Here is a 22,474-nt window from a genome sequence, read left to right as displayed (position 1 = left end):
AAAAAAAAAAAAAAAATTGGGTAGTTGCAATATGCTTTGCATTCCAAACTTTATTTTTTTTTTTTCCCCATTAAAAAAAGTTGAAGGATTCTCACAGAGAACTGAAAATAATAACAAAAGATTGTTGTAACTTTAGTGACAAATGGCATATATTACCAAAACCCAGAATTTTATTCAACTTGCTTGGAAACATAACTTGACATTCTAACACTTCATAATTTACTTATATAATTTTCCTTTTGCTTTTTTTGGCCACTGGAAAATTTCATGAGACTTCATGTTAAGTATCAAAAATGAAAAAAAATGTAAACCATGTCCTCCACTCTGAAAAATAATGGAAGAGTGCTGATGTATTTCTGAATTTTTTACTTCTGGGTTAAATTGATTATTTCAGCACTATAAAGGAAAAGCTCGTGTCTCACACAATAATTACAACATAGACGCTTTCTAACACCCAGAACAAACATCTGGATCATGTTGACTGACTTTTCACCATGGCAAAAAAGGGTGAATGAAATATAATTCCTGCTTTCTGATATCATTAGGATTTCTTCATCCCCACAACAGCTGGGGCTCGCAATATATTGTAAGTATTTTTTTTAAGTGTTTCAGATGTTACGTGTAAAAAAATTCACACAACTTACTGTGAAGCAACTCTTGTGTCAAATGTAGTAGACAAATGTATTAGTCTTTCCATAAAGTGTTTGTTATTCATTAATTTGAGCAAAATATAAAATCCTGATGTCTTTGCAAGACATGAGTAGTATCAGAAAAAAGTAATAACAGCTAATTGTTTATGAATAGATTAAGCTGTTACATTTTCATTTTCTGCATGAGGTTTGGGGTGTATTTCTTGGATCTCTATGTATGTTTGATTTTCCTAAGTATTTCTAATTCTCTATTATCTCTAGAATAATATTCTTAATACAGCATAATCTTCTGTGATAAACTGCAGCAGACTGGCTGTAGGACAAAAAAAAAAAAAAACAGTGCTAAACTGTGGTCTGAATTTTAGGCTCTTGTTAGGTTTAAAAGAGAAAATGTGCATTAAAATAGTTTGACTCTTTTATGTGGTGGATAAGCCTGAGTTTAGCTTCTTTGAAATCTGGTAATCAGATAAAGTTCTGCACAAAGCAACTGCAGCTCTTTGGGCTAGTGCTTATGGTGCAGACTAGCTTGAGGTCAGTGATCAAAATGAAGGTACATTTCAAAGAATTTCCCTTGGGAATGTGCCCTGAGAACTGCTGATGGATCAAAAGCACTGGCCTGTGGCAATGAAAAGACACAGAGAAGCACTTACTGTCATGGAAGTACAAACTGTGTTTGCAATAGCACTTGGCATCTTTTGTAAAGTGCATGGCTATCAGGACAACGGGAAGCATGACAGCCTGCCTTACGTACTTAATCTTCTGAGCAGAATTATTTAACCAGCTGTGGCACTTCTCTTTCATGTCTGGACGAGGATGCCTAGGCACTGGTGTAGGTTTTCTGAGGGTGAGCCCGGTCCATTTTCTTTGACAGTGGAACTGATTTAGTGTTGCTGAAGTGAATGTCTTCATCATTGGGGCCATCCCTGGCCATCCTGTCAGTGCCTTCAGGTAGGATTATGATATGCATAGTCAGAGGCAGAGATGGGAATCCTTCAAAACAGAAGAAATAAGGGCTTTGCTGCCACTCTTGAGCATGAGGGAAGATTTTCCTACTGACTCTATAATTTCCCAAAACTGCAGGCATTTCTGTTGGCTGTACTTTGTATCCTGTAGAGGTGAACATGAATAATACCATCACGCTTAATATCTTGAACCTGTTCTGCCATGACAGCTGTGTGTAATGACTGCAGGCTTGAGTGATACAGAAGTAGTCTGGTAATTAGCCTGTAGCTATAATATTTTAAGAGGGTAAGCACCCACCCAGGATGAGCAGTACCTGTGTTTAATGATAAATGTAACAAAATAAAAAATAAATAAAAGTCACTGGAGTGATTTTAGAAGGAAATTGTTATAATAGGTCTTACACATGCAGTAGGCCCAGGATGACAATCAAAACTGACGAACTGCCTGGAAAGTCTTATATCAGTGAGCAGGAAGTTGATTACAAACAGTAATTTACATTTTGGGACTATTAGAACGTGCAGTTATCATGCTTTGTCTGTGTCTTTGTATTGGAAAGAGAATTCCTGCCATATGGGATATCTGTGTTCATTTTGCTCCTGTCTTTGTTTTGATGATTCTCCTTCCCATACCGCTACTGCTATGTACTGGGACTCATTGAATGTACTGACTGACTTCTCAGAGGCCACTTGGAAAGTTACACCAAGATTGAAGGGAATTCATCTGTAAAATTGTAAAAACCTTTTTGTGTCTGAAGCTCTGATGAGAGCACTGCAAATGAGAACATTAGTATAGTTGTTATGTCTCAGATCAATTACAACCAAAATGTTTTCAGCTAATGTATACAGCTGCTGCTTTGTCATGTTGATATCCGGAACCAAATGGAGAAAGAACAGACAGGAACAGCATGAAGGGCAAGAAGATATAATGGGATTTAATTTTTTAAGTTAGGCTGATATGGTACTCTCCTTAGGTGGGAAAAAGCAACAGCAAAAAGGAGGCAGAAGAGATGGGATGCCAAAAAAGACTAATTTGGTCTGATGGTTGCTGCTCCTCAAGCAGATGTGCTGCTAATGCAAAAAGCTAAGAGTTGTTTGCAAGCATTTCTTGCAGTTTTTTTCCCCTAGTCTTTTCCTTAGAGACTGGAAACACAATCCGGAAAGTAGCCAAGAGCTTTGCTTTAGCTAACACTCAAGTGTGAAAGTGCCAGAGGTACTTGGCAAAGGGGCATAGAACAGAAATGGATTCGATTCTAAGTGCTGAAATGTTAATGGGGCCCAGGGAAAGAGGTCTTGTGAACATACTATTCTGTAAGTATCCAGTTTGTACCTTCCTCAGAAATATCCAATTTTAGTCAGCAGTAGATAAAATATTCTGGCTACAAGCCTGATTCATGAAGGCGATATTTGGTAAACATTGTTTAAAGCTATACTGACAGATACTTTCAGACCATGGTTAAGTTGGTACACAGATTGCATTACTCAATACTGGTTTCAAGTACAGAAAAAGCCATGTCTACTCAGTTTTCTTTATACCATTAACCTTAATGCAAAACATAAAAGAATAGATGAACTGAAAAATTCACCTTGTGTTTATGCTTTTCTTTGTCATCTGTGACATTGTGATGAGTTAGTGAGAGGCAGCTACCTACTTGCACTCGTTTGCTGCCACAGGTACGAGTATTCCTAAAAGGGCAGTGCTTGTACTCCCAACTTTGCTTGCTGAGATATTTACATACATCCCCAGAATATGCCTGCCCCTAGTTCTTCTTCATGACTAAACACAAAGTGTAAAAATGAGGCAACAGAAGTGACAGCGTTTTCTTGGGTATCTAAATTGTTATTTAAAAGTCCAATAGTTATTTGAAGTCCAATTATTATTTAAAAAATTCATTTTTATACTCTCTAAATTCTTTCCTTATTTCTTTTACCGTCTTATCTTATAATGGTCCTGATGCTGATGGCACATTAGACTGCACTAGCATTTCAAATCAGGGACGTGCCTTCGAAGCAAATCTTTGGATTGTCCCCAGTTTGGACTAAATTATGGGGAAGGGGAGGGGGGGAGAAGGGGTGGTCTTCAAGCATATAAAATAGATTTCAAACACATTAAAGTGAGAAATGTCATCTAGGCACCTATAGGCTTCTTTTTCAATAAGGAGCATGTAGTACACCCCTTATTTCCCGTTGCAGTAGGAAGAGCCATAATTTTTTTGATGATTAAAAGCAAATGGTAATAGAAAACAAAGATGAAAAAAGGAGCTACTATTAATAATTTTTTGCTAAGGTGATGCAAATAATTAATGTTCCATAAGAGCTTTGTTTCAGTAACTAATTTTTAGCTTGTTGATTTTCAGATTTGGGGATGTCTTCCAGTGAAAGTGTACTTTTTTTCTGCATAGGTCTGCCAACAGTGAGCAAAGTTTCTGACCAGTCAGAACTGAGCTAAGCTTCTTCTGCTCTCCCTAATAATGTTACTATGGAAAAGGAGCAGATCATTGTGGTGGGGGGGGTGGTATTTCTCTGAATGCTCTTACAGATTAGGTAAATACATGGTTCAGGAACAACCCAAAGCAGAGGGAGTGGTTTTGGATTTAATTACTTTTCTTGTTTATTGTAGAAAAAAGCCAACCCAAACAAGAAAAAACCCACAAAAAATCACCAAATAAAAGCCAAACAAACAATAAAACACAACAATAAACATACATGTGAGTAGTTAGTTTTGTAGCATCAAACTTAACTATACATTGTACCATAAGAATAAGCCTCATTTTGCTTTGTTTTGACTACTCTGACCCTAGTCTAATCTTTCTTTAACCCTTATTTTAAAACAGACAGTGACCTTTTTTTTTTTTCCCCCTTCATTTTGTCACAGTACAGGGAGTTTTATGAGCCTCTGCCACATTACCCTTCAATGTTGTCCTTGCCAGGATGAGAACAGTTGATTTAGTTGTTTCTTGTGGGGAAACAAATACTGAAAATCCCTGTTCCATTTACTTTATCACTTACCAATTCTACTCTTCTCTTCAGACTCTTGTGCTTCCCTTGTAGTTGTGCTTCAAAATGAAACTGTAGGCATGTTTACACTGACCTGATGTCTTCACAGGGCTTTCACTGTACCTTTAAGATTCTGGCTTGCTTTTCTTTTCTTTCTGCATCTTATAGAATTATACTATGGACCATTTTCACTGCACTGTAAATAAGAAGCTACTTGCATCACTTGCCTGTGTTGGGACTGAGGTATAGACCCTTCCTGTGAGCTGATTCCACTCGGTAGTGCAGGAAACTAAGTTGAAGAAATAGTTATTCTACACAGTGTCTGACTAAGTGATTCACAAAGATGAAGTCCTTTTGCTTGTTAACTGGGCCCATAAGACTGCAGCCATGATTATTTTTTGCATTTCTCTTACACATAAGTTGGGGACTGCTAGTGGTCTCTGGGCAGAAGGTTTAAACTGTATCATAGGAGATATGAGAGTGAAATGAGATCACATGAACAAGAAGTTATGCTTAATTTGCTAATTTCTTGAAGTTTAGAAATTATTATGGTCTCAGTTGTGTTGCTGTGTCTCAAGGCACATGAAAAGTGAAGTTATTTTAGATATAGAGCAGGGGATAACTGAAGTATAGAAGCCTGCCTCAAACAAGAGATCATAAACCTGTGGCACTTTTGCAAAGTCACTGTAAACCCAATGACTTTGAACTATGATGGTGTGACAGGTCTGTGACAGTTGATTCAATTAGGTGGGTGTTTGCTAGCTGGGATGGATTTGCCAGGACTGTGTCATATATATTTACAAGAACAGTAGTAAAAAGTTGAATGAAGCAAGAGGCAAGCTAAGTTCAATGTTATAATTACGAAGATTAGATTAGAATGATAAATATTTGCTTTCTCAAAATAATTAATGATAAAAGTCCTGACTATTCCAAATGGGATTAGGTAGTTCTGAGATTTGCACATGACGTATTATGTGCTAGAGCTTGTTGATTCACGATAATTTATTGTGAAAAATTATTGTTTTCCCAAAAGCTGATGTAGATTTGTTCAATACTTATCTGCTTCAGTGTAAATGATGTTTGCTCAACAAAAGACTGGGACTGCTGTTAACTGATCCTACGCAAAGCCTTTTAGAAGTGTCAGTTTATTGTGTCCTCTGTGTATTTGTTGTGTAAATAGCTCTCTGTTAAAATTTTTATTCTGAACCACCTTGCTAGCAGAAAATAAAACAATCTCTTACGAGGAGTTTAATAACATAATGGAAGTTCATTGTGTTCAAATAACTTTCAATCTGCAGTTCTTTCTGTTAAGGGGCTGGTTGTGGGGAGATAGCACTTGCCTGTAATCTCAACAATTTCTGCGTAGTTTTGAGAAGAAATTGTAATAGAAGTAGTAGTAGATTAAAAAACTGAGATGAAAAGGTTTGGATTTCAGGTGACTGCCTGAATAGGTTCAGCCCTTAGCTCTGCTTTAAGAACAAAATGGGACAGTATACTGAGTGTAAATGTTGAAGAGCCAAGACAGGAAGCATTACCCTTCCATACTAATTTGACACCTGATGCAAGTCTTTATATTACACTTGCTTTGAGGTTAGTTGAAAACATTTTAACACTCAGCACACTTGATTTCTTCTTTTTTAAACTGGGGATAGCCTGGGAACCATCAAGTGCCAAATGCTTTCATCAAAGCCATAAACAAAAGGGGGTTCTATAGGAAATCCATTTATTCTCAGGAGGTTTCAACAAAACACATTTTCACTTATTCAAAGTGGAAGAATAAATCTGTAGCTCTTTTTAAAGAGACTTACTTCATGGCCCTAGGAGGCAGACACAGTACTGGATTTAAAACAAAAGCTGTAACAAAAGCATCCTCACCAAGCTCAGTAAATTGTGGTAAAGTTTTATAGGTCTGCAATACATCTGCAAGTGAGAGCTGTTCCGTTACTGCCCAACCTAGCAACATAGCTTATGAGGGGGAAAATATGTGCTGTGTGGATGCTGATTTTTGATCAAATAAAGTAACATTGAGTGAATTGGCTTCTGAAAAAAAAAATAAATAAAGAGCTGAGCTCTGATGTCTGTGATCATGAGATAGAAAATTACTTCTACAGCAATGAAAATCTTAAACAAACAACCTAGTGTTTTACCTGTATTTAATCTTTCTTGTCACAGATAGTCTCTATACATGAACACACTGGTAATTAACCTTGCGTGACTTATTTAAGGATTCATGGTTGATGCCACAGTGGAGGCTCCCAGCTCAAATGTTGGGCTGATGTTATTGAATAAATACAGTGAGGGGAAGCAGACTAGAGTTGGGTCCTGCCCCACATAATAACCCATATATATGTCTTTTGGTGGCAGAGACTACTTTCTACCAAGCATTAGGGTGTCAGGAGCTAATCAACAGCTTGTTTATTTAGTGCAAAATACAGAAATACCTGCTTGTGTATATTTTCTGGGAAGATCATGTTACAGCATGTATCAGAACGCTGGTTTAGGGTTATTTCTGGGCCAACACACACTAGGCCTTTTGCAAGCATCCCTCTCTCCATGGTATATCAAAATACTCCACAGAAATGTATTTAATCAAATCCAAACTGCAGCAGACATTTGACCAGTGATGTGTGGACATGAAATGCAGAATGCTGTAGGAGTACAAACAAGGTTTTCTTCTGATGATCAGTGTCTTTCCTCCTCAGTGATAGCATTTGCCAATGGAAATTAAAATGTATGTTCTTACTGTGCTGATCTTAGAGTCTAGGACTGTAACATAGTCCAAAACAATACCAAGAAAGAACACAGGAACTGTCTGGGTTCATTTCTCATCTGTTGTTTATAAGTTTGGCAAAAATACCTGTATTTACAAAATGTTAGTTTGCAAAGAACCACTAAAAATCATAATTCTTATCGTAAGTAAAAGTCTGTTTTAGTTGCAGAAAAGACATGTTTTCTGACAGAGAATTGTTTGAGTTTTTTAGTTTGCTTAATAGAGAGACAGTTTAAATCACTATTATGCATACTATATAAAAATGGAAATGAACTGCTAAGTTAGCAGTGCAATCCTGATATATAAAACTACTTAAACATATGTTATGTATGACCAAATAAAATTAGCAGTGGGAATTTCTGGATGGTTTTGGTGGGATGATATTTTGTGTGGTTTTTTGTTTGTTTCATTTTGTTTGGGTTTTGTTGTGTTTTTTTGTCCTGAAGCTATGGCTTCCAGATGTGTGGGATCAACAGTAGTCTTGCAAGTTTTGATGATGTGTTGTGGCTGAAGGTCTAAAACTTTAAAGATGGGAGTTATGTGAAGCAAAAAGAACTGCAAGGAGCTGTAGACTGGCTGGAAACATTAATGTTTGAAGGTCAAAATTAAAGCATACAAAAAGGAATAGCATAGGAATAATTATATTTCTCATAAAGAATATTTCAGGCTGGCAACTTATTAAGAGAAGATAGTATATAAAAGCTTCATTGCTTCAAATTGTGTTATACTCTGATTTCAGTTACAGTATGTAGGCTGAGCTAAGAGGACAGAATCCTTTCTAATGGATATTGCTTCATTGGAATTCATGGGCTTTATTATTTGTTGATAATCTGTACTTTATATGCATGTCTTTACAGTTTGCCCTGGAAATATAAAGCATATGGTTGCAAAAGTACACAAGACAAAAAAATACCCAACACGATGATAACTGGAAGATTTAGCAAGTTAGAGACATGTCTTACTATGATAGTAATTTGGCTGCTCCACTGAAAATGTTGTAGACATTTTTGGTAAAATTATATTATTCCCTTGAAGGTGTGTTTAGACTTTGTTGTTAGACAGATTCTGATAATGTTGGTGCAGCACGCTTAGAATTAGAATTAGAATAGGCACTGCTTTTAGGGTCAGGTCTTGCCCTGAAACTCTTTCTCACGGAAGTCACATGAACAGCATAAGAAGCATTCTATAGTCAGGATATTGGGAGCTTTGATAAGAATGGAAATAAAAAAGGACAGGAATGGTTTCATTTCTTGGGTCAGCACTAGACTAAAAAAAAAAAATAGCATCCACAGTTGTTTTCAAATTCAGTTTCTTTAGGATTGTATTAGCAATGTATTATGAAGGGAGTAAATGGATTAATCTTTCTTAAACAACAAAAACATTTTGGCATTGATAGTGTCTCTAAGACTTGAAAGGAAAAAGTATGACTTAAGCCCAGCAGATATAAATAAGAAGTCAGGACATATGTTTCCTAATCACATTTACAGAATATTTTCATGTACCTATTGGGGGGATAAAAACTATTTTTAAGGTAGGCAAATTTCCTTTCCTCATCATATGTAATTATACTTATCATAGAAGAGAACCTCAGCAAATAACCAGTACTGAGAATAAATCTTGGATTGGTGGAGATAAACTTCTAAATGTGCTTAGATATCTGTTCTTATCCACCCATTAAAAAAAAAACCTCTTTGTAAGAATACTATAGGGTCAATATAGCAGCTAATTTCCAATCCCTAAGAATTTGCCTACCCCTTTCTAAGGGAGTGCTGCATTCACCCCAGTGAAAATCAGTCCAAGATGTCTATGTAACTTCATCATACTGTCCTGAAAAACTCATAAATTATGGTGAATTGAATTTTTTGTCTCTTCTTCACTGCAGCTGAATGATAATTGCATGTACTTCTGGATTTTGGACTATTCAGTGGATGTCACTTTAGCCTTGAAGTCATGAGCCTGAGCTGGCTTGTGTACAAAGAGCAGCTGGGGCTTGAGATGTGAAACTGCATATGCAGAGAGCAAGGAAAGGAGGCAGTGATTCCTGCGTGGGGAAGGGGGAGCAGGAGTTGCTTCAGTCCCATAAATAATAAATTTATGAGCAAATCATGTGAGATACAGATAATTCACACAGGGACAACTTCTTAAACATCTTCCTCACCCTCCCCTTTTCCCCCAAAATTAGACTTTCTGATGGAGTGATTTGTAAACCTTGTTGGTAGAAGATGTGGAAGACCAGATAACTCAGAACATTGAGAATAGACCAAATGTTGCCCTATTTGGATTCAAATCTGTTGTTAGACTTTTAAGTCTAGATGCCAGACATGTAGGAGGGAGGACATATGTAACAAATGCCCATTATTGCCTATAAGTTTGTTCCTATATTAAAATTTGGATACCTTGCTGACTTAACCTAGTTGCAGTACTTGGATATTTTAAAAAAGGGGTATATACTATTACATTCTCTAATACTTTTCTTGGCCTAATAAGTGTCTTAGGTTTTCTCTGCTGTTGCCTATACCAATAGATTTTATTTATCTCAATTAAAAGTTCATGAATTTTGTTTTAAAGAAAATAAAATGATTGGTGAATTGGTTATAAAATATCTGAGGTGAGAGGATATAACAATAATGGGAGAAATTTAGGTTTCTTCAAATTCAGTAAGTCTATGCAAAACAGAAAAAAAAAGGAGGTATCTGTATAGATTTGAATGAATTTGGTGATAAGCAGCAAAGAATGTATATCAGATATCAATCATAGGTTAGTCTTCCATGTGGTAGAAACTTTGACTGGTTCAAACCAGTTCATGGGGTTTTTTTTCCAAGAAGCATAATATTAAAATATAACTTGATTATAAATGCACTTTTCCCTTAGACAGATATAGTTTCATTTTAATAGAGCAGGTAATTAATTAAAAATCATTGTGAGCTTCTTGCCATAGTAAAATAAAAGAAATCTACAAAAAAAAAGTAAGATAAGCTTTGTGACTGACAGTTTTATTAATAAGATGATATGAGAGGAATCTTGGAATCCAGAGTAATAGACGACTAAGGCTCTTGCTCCCTGTGGACAAGAACGAGGTATAAATCTTAAAAATTAAATTCTTTACATTCTTGAGACTAAGTTAAAAACAATAGTTTATATTCAGGCCTGCTTGGGCTATTCCTGATTAAATTAATGCTGCATACAGTATGATGTAAGTACACATCCAGTAAGCTTTTTTCAGTCTGATGTGTGCTACTGCCACCAGCTTCCCATGACTTTATCAACAACAAACAGATCAGCTGTGTGTGCCACATACGGGTGGTTCATAACCACCTACAGGAATATATACTGTAAGCTCTTTAAATATCATGAATGTGGGCATTCTGTAAGTTTGTAGATTTGCATTCTCTGATAAAATATAAAATATACATTTAAAAGCTAGTGGTAATACAGATAACTGTGCTCATCTCTAACATTCAGGCTATTTCAGAATAATGCCAGATGTGCTCAATTTTCAGTTGTGAGTTCAGCTTATGTGAAATATTACACTTCTGTCACATTCTGTCATTTTGCACTTGCAACAGCAGAATACTTGATTAGAGTTCTTAGCATGTTGCATTGTATATGGAGAATTATCTCTATAATATCTGTACAACTCAGTTCCTGGAAAACTCTACACTGGACTCTAAACAGCTTCCAAAAAGAAATTATTGACCTTTCATTTGGAGAAATATGATTGCCAAATATGACCAAGACCTAAACCAAGAAAGAACTTGTGATGTTCTTACTCACAAAACCTCTCAATACATTTCTACATGCAAAGGACTTCTTCAGCAAAGATTTGTCAAGGTAGTGTAGAAATAGTTTTCAAGGACTACAATTAGTAGAGGCAAAAATGAACCAACCAAACCAACCCTACACAAAAACAGACACACACACAAAACAAACAAACAAACAAAACAACAACAACAACAACCAAAAAAAACCAAAACCCACCACCACCAAACAAAGAAACAAAAAAACCCTTCCATAACCTGGGGAAGATATTTCACTTCCATAGGTTTTGTATCCATTTTGATATCACACCTATCATGGTAAACCTATGCCATAAGATATTTAGATAGACACATCAATGTTAAAGCACTTTATATAAACTTAACTTTATAGTTACTTCTCAGTTAAGATACCTTATTATTTTTTTTTTTTTTTTTTAAATAAGTGCTTATTTTAGGGAGCCTTCTTCCTTGCCTGCACACCACTTCCATGCTGTCTCTTTTCAGAGGGAAGAGAATCAACTTTTGAATTGTATAACTATGAGATCTATAAATACAGTTTGGAAAAAAATTTTGAATGAGGCTGAAAATTATGGGTCTTAGGGACTGCTATTGTAATCAATGCTTGCACAGCCAGGAAGAAGAGATTTCTCGTCTCAATCTGCACAATATGCATTATAAATGGGGTGAAGAGATAATCAAGAGCAGTCTATGCTTTGGTTCGAGAATAGGGAAGTTTAAAAATACTGTGAGGAATATAATGAGTTCATTCTCTTACATCTTTGGTGGCTTCCTTGAAGCTATTAAGAGGGCTATAAGCTCTCATTTCCTTCCACAAACTGAGCAATTAAGTGTCATCTGAATAATGCAGATTCAAAGGATGGATTCCAGTACAGACTTTTCTGAACAATTTTAAATCAAAATGAAAACAGAATTTGGAAAACTCATTTGGATTTTTTTCACTGTCTTTTTAAAAACAGTGTGAAAATCAGTAGAAATTTGCTGTGCATTGCACAGCTTACACAGTTTCTTGGGGTGAACAGGATTGTGATACTTAGCATCTTACTCTCCTCAACATTTCATCAGTGTTGAACTGCATTATTGTAAACTGAACTGTGTCATCAGTAATTTTGTGTTATGTTTTAAAGGTAGTGCAGTCAGAAACAAATGAAATTATTTGAAAGCTGGGCTTGGGTGCTTGTTTGTTTTCACAAATAAAGGAGACTGCCCAGTGCTTTAGAACAGAGATGAGGAAAAGCTACCTATCAGTCACCATGGCATCAATAGGAGATTATTTTTAATGTCTCAATGTTAGCATTTCTACTGGATTATTTTAGTGCATAAGAAAGCCTTGTTCAACCAGAACTCTGCAGTGGGATTCTGCTCTGTGTATGACCACTCTGCATGGTGGTAGAGTGGCGAATGCCTTCACAGCCCTTTGATAGGAAGAATAAATACTCTGAGTAATCAGTAGAAAATAGCCCAGGAAAATATGATAATTTCTTTCCCAACCAGAAGTCTATAAAGAAGTAAAATAGGATTTTATACCTTGCAAAACATGGTTTGCAACTTTCTGCCTTCACTTTCCTCATCTTTTGAGTGTGTTTCTTTTGGGTGGACAGTGCCTTGAGGTAATAACTTTATTCTTGAATTTAAAAACACAACTGATGAAACAAAGCTGTATCTGTTGCCTAAAGTTTCTGATCAAAGTGCTAGACTATGCAGCTGCTGCTGGTACTATTTCTTCCTTTGTTGTCGTAGTTTAAGGTGAGACCCTGTCCTCCACCCACTAATTCTTGAGGCAATTATTGTGTAGATGTATAGTCTGTTACTTGAGTAAATACATTTGAATTGGAACTCTGTAGGCTTCTGACCTTGTATGTTGTCTCATTGCCCAAATAACACACGTGCATGGATCTTCTGAATGCTAAAGATGGTTATGTGCTTTTTTTGTGACCTCTTTGAGCACAATTCATTTGCCATGCATTCAGATTTACTGAAACTTTTGAACAGACTTTTACAATATTACATGCCTATAGTTTCATAAAAGCTTACCCATGTTGAATACTTAGCTGGAATTGTTTAATTCTTGTTTAAAATCCTTGTTTGACTAGTTTTTTTCAATAATCTAAAGTGTGTATTTGTTCTTAAAGCCTATTTTTTAGACAGAGACCTTTTATAGATTAATCATTCATGAAAGAAAGAAAATATCAAAAGACTATAAAGAGGAAAGTATTGGAGTGAGTCCCAGGAAATCTGGAGTCTTGGCTGGGCCACAGACTTTCTGTATGGACCTTGTATCTTGGTTCCTTCTGTAAAATAGAGGTGAGAGTATTTCCCTGTCATAAGGTCTGGGGGAAATACTTTTAATTTTAAGAAAACAGTGAGAAGTTCTGAAAGAAAAAAGACTCCATGGTAAATAACTGAACATGGAAATACATGCAGCTCAAATCTGAGATTAGTAGCTTAATAACCATTTGTCCAACTCTGTCATATAATTTATATGATCCACTGCTGCAGCATGTAAAAATAAAGGCAATGACCCTACTTTGAGTTTTGTATTAATTGTGTGGCATAAAAAGATGAAAAAAGACAACTGTTTTTCATTCTTAGTTAATGCTATTAATGAGTTTGCTACAGAACTACAACTCTTTGTACTTTAACCACAGCTACGGTACTTAGGAATATTTGGTACTTGGCAACTGTGTTCTTTTCTTTCTGTTCCTGGGTGATATTCCTGAATCAAAGCTAAAAATAAAGCTACTTCTTTTCTTGTCTTTTTTTTTGGACTAGGCATCCTTGCATTTTATCTTGATACAGAAATTTTAAATAGTATTAAGTCGTGTGAAATCACTGCTAAAATATCTAGAACAGGACTGTAACTTGGAGAATTTCAGGGTATTGGACAAAGAAAGGTACAAGAACATTACAAACAAGAAATGTTTTATTTCTGGCTCATATCTGTTTTTGGGGGCATTTCGTTCAAGTGGAGGAATATTATAGAGTAATAATGTAGTATGGTGTAGTACTTAGTAACTCTTGGTGGTGGCAGCTCATTTTCTTAGAGGTAAAATAAAGTCAGGACTGAATAGTATTTTTCATATGTGGGTCCAGAATTACTTTAAAATTAGAGAAAAAAAATATATGGAGTGCTAAATCAATGCAAATCTAGAAATTCAAGATGTGAATTGGCAGAACAAGGAAGATTTGAGAGACGGTCACTAAAAGCACAGTGAAGCTGAAGTTCTAGCAAGGAAGAGTGATCTTTCTGGGATAGTTCAGGCCCTTGTTTGGAGTCCAGGGGCACAGACACACTGCAATCAGGAAACTAACATTAGCTCAGACAGGATGCATGAGTCAAGGATATTGAAAGGAGGTGGAAAACGTGGTATTCGGGCATCTGCAACTCACCAGTTGCTGGGCACTCTCTGTGGTTCATGCTGCTGATTGGAATGTACTGGAAAGGAAAGAAAAATAGTTTAAATTGGGTTAACAGCTAACATCTGTCATGTGATTTACTGAAAGAGAGAACTGTTTAGCTGCAAAGACATGACCAGAAAGGATAGAAAGGGAAAAGCTCATAGTAGAAAGTTTCCTTTTCCCACCACCCCCAGTCCCCCTGATCCTGTTTGTCTCAGCTGATAAGGCTTAACAGCTTGAAATACTGAGTATAACCTGGCAATAAAAGTGTGTACAGCCAAAAGCTACATGCTTTACTATCTTCTTACATAATGGATTGTATTCTGAATTAACATTTAGAATTTGTAGGTATTTGAAATTTACATCATAATGGTCCACTTGTATGGTTTAATTTAGATTGGATTTGAAACAAAAGGTCCCAATGGCTTTGCTCAGATCTAGGAACAGTTCGTTTTTCAGGGCATGCTTTGCTTTAGAGTGAACAACACTTGCAGGTATTTGGGTGGAGGGATGAAGTTGCTTCAATGTATAGTGCAGAAACTTTTTCATTTAACATGAGCTGACCACTGTGCATTTGCTGTGAGTTTAGGAGTTATATTAATATATCTAATATCTAAATATATACTCAGACATGCATCTGTTCCATGCGGTTGGTGCAGATAAGCACATAAAAATATCTTACCTTCACTGTTTTCCTGAACTTCAAATCTTTGTCTGAACTCTAGTTCCAACTCTGACATACATTTTAATTAGTTTTCAATATAATTTGATGGTCTGTATTCAAATATCTTTTGTTTCCCTCTCCTTCTGGAATCCATCAGTCAAGAAATCTGACTCTCTTTGTTACAGTGTCTGTATCAAGGAAAAAAAAAATGTTGAAATTTGCTTCTGACCTGTGTAAGCTCTTTTGGCATCTCTGGCATTTTCCAGAAGCGAGGAGGTCTCAGACTTTGAGCAATTGTTTCACTCTATGATACTTTTTTTCCGCTTAAATTCTCTTGGATATATTGGCTAAATGTAGACAATGATCAGCTAGTACTCTGAATATACTGCAGGTTGTCTCTTGCTGTTAAAAAACCTATGCGATGATGGAAAAAGTTTTTTCTTGAAACTGAAATTTATTCTCCACAGAAAAGACAGATTTCAAAAGTTTCCAAAATAGCCTGGAAAAACAGTGAAGTAGACAAAAGTAAAACTGTCAGTTATTTTAAGACTTTCTGCATGCATTTGTCTAAAACTAGCCCTTGTATTTTTTATCTAGAAAGGCTGAGTTCCCTGGCTTATATTTTCTAAAACCTAAAGCTATTTATACTTCATCCAGTGACTCGTAGAATTTCTCCACACTTTACCTTTTACTTCCTTACAGTAGAGTAAATAAAATTGTTGTTTGCCTTTATTTGGCCAACCATACTTGAGTCTGGAGAGTAGGATTGATTGGCTGGATGGTACCTGGAGACAAACTGAATCCATTTTTATACGTTGTCTCAGATTTATAGGCTCTGAGTCTCAGAGTACTTTTGCCAATTGTTTATATGAGAAAGGGTTTATCTGACATTTGTGTTAACATTGTGTGATGGACTTGCCCTTCCAACACTGATCAGTGATGGAGGTTATCTTTGATCTTGTTATTTTTATCTTATCAATAAATTCACCAGTTTTACTGATAAACTCCCTGGCTGGGAACATCGCATTAACATAATTCAGGGGTTGCTCTACATGCCCATATCATTAAGACAAGGAAAACATCACAAATATTTTTAAAAAACCTTAACTTGACAGCTGTGGAACTTTTATCAGATTCACATTTTATATGTTTATTTTATCTCTAACACAAAACCTAGTAATATGTGTTTGTTGCTTATTGCACATCTCACATTGAAGCATTTTCTTTTCCTTATAAGGTGGATTTTAGTCAATAACTGTCTGACACTTTATTTAAATATGTCAGTGCAGCCAAAAGGTGTTGCCAAGTTACAGTTAGGACATATACTGTCCAGAATATTTATTGTAGTCCAGCTCAGTTACATGAAAAATAATTTTAAAATGATGTGGCTGTGGCTGTTTTATAGTGCTGGTTTATGTTTGGTAGTAGCTGTGTTTCTTTGAAGACTTCTAAGGCTTCCTTTTCATTTCTTCTAAAGCTTTTTTTTTTTTTTTTTTTAAGCATCCAAACATCCAACCCTTCAAATGAATAAACATGGAAAATGTGTAAAACATAAATCCCTACAGTTCTGTCAATAATTTGGGAGACATTTTGAGCTTCTTGAAAGATTTCTGTCTAATATCTAGGTATTGCTACCAACTGCAATAAACTTGCTGAATCCAAATATGTTTCAGAAAGACCCAGTCTCTCTCAGGGTGTCTGTGTCTGGTGCACATGAGGAATAAACGTAAAAGCAATATATTCAGCTTAGATGCACATCCCATCACTAAGAGTTTGTTAGGCTGTCTTCAAAAGTATAATGGGCTGTGTGGACCAGCTGTCAGTCCATAGGCATCAACATTGCTTCTCTGAGCTTTTTTCATTCTGTTTTCCATCCCATATTTTAAATTTTTCTATCTGGTGACTGAATGGAAATCCTGTAGTCTCTTAAATCCATGCCTGACAGTTGATTCACTCCGGCTTTTGTTCCAAAAAGTGAGAACACTCATAAGTAGGAGAGAAGATGTGAAAGAAGGGTCTGAAAGGATGGTGAACTTCAGGACTCTGCTCTTGTGGAAGAGTAAACTGGTGCAGTGCAATTCAGGAAGTGCTTAGAGACATTAAATTACCTTGTCTTCAGCTAGTTCGTGGCTGAAAATAGGAGCTATTACTGCTTCACATTATTTCTGTGCCCCCTTGGCTGACGAGACTACATACCTTCAGAATAGATTGTCCTTGGCTGGGCCTTGAGACAACCCTCTCTCAAATCTACATAGTAGTCCATAAGGCTGTGCTAGAATCTGGAATTAAGACTTTTATGCCTAAAACTTTCAAGTGTGTTTTCTTTTGTATCATTAGTTTCATTTTTTCTCACTGTTTATGTAGGGTACTTGTAAAAATTCTCTTGTGTTATATCCATGCATGCCTCAAAATTTGCTTTTGACCTGATACTGCTCTTGATAGTCCTTGGGATAACTGCTGAGTTTTTTGGGGTTTTTTTCTTTTATTTAGTAGGTTCAGTTTGTTTTCCTCTAGAGTTAGGAAAAGTATATTTCTGCTAGTGCTGTTATCACTGCTACTTAATATATTATTTAAATCAAAATGTCTAAGGTTTATAAATTTAATGAGCATAATCTAAAAAAAGAAAATAAATTTGAAACATGTTTGAGTGGATCTTTCCAGGCATGTTGAGACCTCTGTGTATTATCTATTTCATTAGACTAATTTTGGTTTTATTTATTGTCATGGACTCTTTTTGAGTTCTTCCTCAGTCTCTGATTTAGAAATATAATATCTCTGTTTGCCCATTTTTGCTGTGAAAAGTGGGCAGCTAATGGTTCTGTCAAGCAGACTAGGCAAAATATAACAGCAAATGCTTACAAAGGGGAAAAAAAAAAAAAAAAGGAAAGGGGAATTGGACATTTGGATTCCAAAGTGCCACCACAGTGATTAAAAAATAAAACATAAAACTCAAGCCATTCATTTAATCTGAAACATGAATACAAGTTCATTTTGAGTTTACAAAGCTGAGAACACTAGCATCCTTCAAACCTCTTTGGAAAAGCAGCCAATTCAAACTTCCTGAGGGTGAAGTTTGTGGGAAGTGGCTTATTTCAAAAAGTGTTTTGAACTCCAGACAGAATAAGGTATTATGCTTAGCAAAGGAAACTACAAATTGTGAAGCATTTGGTGTATGGTTTGACTTAGGGCACAGTTACAGTAATGCCTGCAACCCTTCAAAATACTCTCATCATGGGGAATGGTCTCATTAAAAGAAATTTTCATCCTTTTTCTTTTTTCTTCTACTGTGCAAATAAGGAAATGGTTAAGAGCTTTCAGACATTGTGATTAAGCATTCATGCTTACAGACACTTTGGAACAAAGTAAACTTTAAAGATTAACCTGACCAAAATTAATTTAAGAAGAAAAGAAAAAAACTTATACCCATGTCCTTGGAACCTTACACAAAACTAGAGGCTCACTGTATAAAATATGGTCTGCAGGGACATTTGAGGTATGTGAACCAAAGAGCAGGCAGGCCTGAAAATTGATTTTTACCTCAGACAAGCATCAAGTTAGCAGACAGGGTGCCATAAATCAGGTGAAATTCTGTGTCAGAAGTGGAACTTGGGATTCTGTCTGTGTTTCTGGTACACTGCAATCCCAAGCAGTGGTTGAGCTGATAAAATTCAAATGGTTTTATTTTGTCTTTGCCATGTTAAGAACCACTGCCCTCTTACTGTGTCACTCATGAATATTGCAATCAAGTTAAGTAACTCCAAGCAGCAAGAGAAGCTGGACTAAGTTCCTATTTTTTTTTTTTTTAATTGATTTTACATCTTGCATTTATTATTTTATTTTGTTTTGAAAAGACTTTTTTCAAGGCTTGTCTTAGATCGCTGGTGGTATAAATGATATGAGCAATAGGTTGTAAACACATCATGGAGGTGCTGCTGTTGAGCTGTAGGTGGTATGTTCAGCTGTAGGTGTGGTATGTTGACATATATATATTTATATACATATATTTCTGTTGATACATATTTTTGTCTGCACATGAGAAATCACTAAATATCTCCCCAAATTATGCAGAGTAAATGTATAATTAGATCTCAGAAAACTTTCTGTTCTCTAATGAAAATAATTAAGTGGCTACTATTTAATAATGTCTTACAAAATAAATTATGGAAACAGGGTTCCTTTCTATTCCAACATTAAAAATTGGTAGAAGTGTTATACTTCATTTTGTCATGTGGACTTGTGGATGAGCACAAATGTATCCATGTATAGGTATTGTCTGTAATGTTAGAAAGATATATAATTTTTTAGTGAACTCTGATTCATGGAGTTCATTAGGAAAATATTGTCAGGCATTAATTTCTTTGTGAATGAAAGCTTTCAATTTGCCTGAAGTGTAAGGGTGATAACTTTATGTCTGGGAGTCTGTGAGGAGAAGAAAGCAGTGAAAGCTAGAGAAAAAAAAAAAATTCTATTTATGACTTCTTGCCTATCCTTCTGCTACCAGTTCTCTGTTATATCTATTTCTCTTGTGTCTGGTTCGGAAGGTAAATCTACCTCCCTCATAGTTTTTTTGATATTTAAAGCTGAAAAAGACATTTTCTGAATTGCTTTTCATCTCACGTATCTAAATATAAATGCCTCTAAAAGTGATGGTTAGAATAAAAAGCATATTATAGGAATAATTATATTCAGATCAGATTATAAGCATCATTAAAATAGCTTTGTGCATTCGCTGTATCAAAAGATGTAACGTTAAAATTATGTAAGGAAATTCTTCTGGGTTTGTGAAGCTTTTTGATTGTTGTTTTTCAAATGTTACTTTAAGTAGTGGAGTTCACTTTTCTTTAACATTTTCAAACCCAAAATAGGCAGCAGTTTTTTCAGTAAATATAAAAGCAGAAAACAAAGTTATGATACACTTCCCATTATTCAAGGTAACAACAGGCTGGCAGAGGGATACCAATTTCTCAGCTGGGTATATGAAAAAAGGGCTTGAGTACAGTGAGCGAGAATTCCTTCCTTAAGTGGGGAGCCAGATGAGAGCAGCATCCTAAATGGCTTCCCATATTATTTCGGAATCAGCTTGGTAAAAAGGAGACTCATCATTCTCTACAAATGCTTGAAAGGGACTTGTATTCAGATGGGACAGGATGTCTGCCTGGACATCAATAAGAATTTCTTCCCTGGACAGCCTGTTTCACTGAGAGGGTGGTTAAGCATTGGAATGGTGGAGTCACCATCCCTGAACGTGTTCAAGAAATGACTGAATGTGGTACTTAGCACTACGGTTTAGTTGATACGGTGGTAGTCTGTCAAAGGCTGGGCTAGAAAATCTTGGATGTCTTCTCCAAACTAAATGATTCTACGATTCTATAAAACATCAATTCTTGCATGTTTCTGCATTCAGAGTTGTTCAGTAGAGTGATTTTTTTTTTTTTTTTTTTTCCCCCTAATACTTTGCTGTTTTCATCATCATCTCAATACCATTGCATGGACAGAAATCTGATAACAATGGCTTGCACTCCAGTGTTTAATGGATGTGAAGGGAAGATTTACCATTGTTTTTATGACTCCTACAGAGGTTCTTGAAACAAGAAAGCCCTTTCCAGCAGCTCTTCTACTGAAAGCAGTATGAGTATGGTCTGCTTTTCAAATAAAAAGATTTATGAGACTTTGAATGTGGTGAGGCTTTATTGGAAGGATATAAAAGGGTTCTATTAATATGTTTTTCATTCATGGTGTAAAGGCCCTTCATGGCTCTGGAGCAAGGGGCTGTAGCCATACTGTAGCAGTAGATCAGAAGGTCTCATAATCAAGCAATAGATTTACTTAATTTTCTGTTGTTTGACTGATTATTAATAGGAAAGATGTTATACCACAATCAAGACTGTTGCAAAACTAGAGGTTATTTTTGACTGGAGCCACAAGGGAGTGAAAAAGCTCAACTCAGAGCTAGCAAAGAATTTCAGCAACATCAGCATAAAATCCAAATGTATTTTCTAACTTCCCATTCTAGGTTTTAGAAAATGTATCTGTCAATAAGTCTTATCTGTATTGAATAGGATATTCTGTTCTGCCTCTTCCGCTTACAGCAAGTGGCACAATGTTTAATATAAGATGTGGTAGATGTGGCTTCGCTCCTCTCAAGACATTTCACATCAGGGAAACAATGTCATCTTTGTCATATTTGTGGTGTGAGAGACTAAAGCCTTTACAGATTTTTTTTTTTTTTTTCCTTCAGTATTTTTTCAGTGATGAGGGAGATGAATCTTGGGATTTGTTCATGCATGCAGAGCATTTTCAGTGCCTCAGGAGCAGTGAACTGGTCTGTTCTAGCCTATGCCTATAGTTCCTGGGAGAACAACTTCCTACTTAAGTAATTCTGTCTTTCAGAAAATTAAATGTGAATTCAAAGATAGAATAAGAATCCAGTAATTCAAATTCATAAGGATCTGAGCAAGAGCTGGTTGTGTGGGTGAGGTACCAAGCTTCGTTTGATGTGCTTCCACTTTTCTTGCCTGGATGTGCCTGGAGTACACTCACTGTGCCATACTTCAATCTCTTTCCAGCCCTGACAGTCGCTGTTCCCTGCCTGCTCACACCTGCCTGACCAGTGGTTGCTCTATAAGAGGAAGTCCCTAAGGCTGCTGGTAACAAATCTTCTTTTCTGCCAACAAGGACTGGGAAGGAAGACACTAAATTGACATCCTTCCCTGGGCATTGTGGCATTACCCAGTTCTAAAAATAAGACTGAACAATTTTGTGCCAAATGAAGTATTTAATTTCATTTTGGGCACTCAGAAGGCTTCTGTCGCCAAAATCTGTCCTGTTGTATATGACGGAATAAAAGTTCAGGGTTTGCATTAGTAGCCAAAACCAGCAAATGAGGTAGGAAATGGCCAAGGAAAGAACAGGAAAAAGGGAATATTGTTAAAAGCTAATATTTTTTAATGCAATATTTTACTATGAGAATAATAATGGAACATTTATAATCCTATCTGACATATGTTCACATCATGGGAAGGTATTTTTCTGTCTGTTAAGATTAAAGACAGAGGTTATTAACACTTGCAAAAAGTGTATCAGTGAGTAGGTATATTTTTTTTCAATCTATCTGCTAGCATGTGTATGTGTATTCTAATGACAGCAGCATTATCAATATAAATAACAATATTAGATAAACAATGTCTATCGTGAGACCTTGTTCTTGCATCTCACATCTAAACATTATTTTGTGTTGCGCTGCTGAAAAGTATATTAAA

The 22,474-nt window shown here is 35.9% G+C and overlaps 1 long non-coding RNA gene across 1 annotated transcript in view; it reads left to right on the top strand.

The window, feature by feature from the left end:
* LOC120753567 (uncharacterized) overlaps positions 1–22,474 on the top strand; it is a 30,812-nt gene extending 8,338 nt beyond the window's left edge. Inside the window, exon 3 of the long non-coding RNA XR_005701156.2 lies at positions 21,782–22,474. This is a non-coding gene — a long non-coding RNA (uncharacterized LOC120753567). The remainder of the gene's footprint in view (positions 1–21,781) is intronic.

The sequence above is a fragment of the Hirundo rustica genome, chromosome 5 (assembly GCF_015227805.2).
Source record: "Hirundo rustica isolate bHirRus1 chromosome 5, bHirRus1.pri.v3, whole genome shotgun sequence".
In the NCBI taxonomy this organism is placed as follows: Eukaryota; Metazoa; Chordata; class Aves; order Passeriformes; family Hirundinidae; genus Hirundo; species Hirundo rustica.
This window is presented reverse-complemented; position numbering and strand designations above follow the sequence as displayed.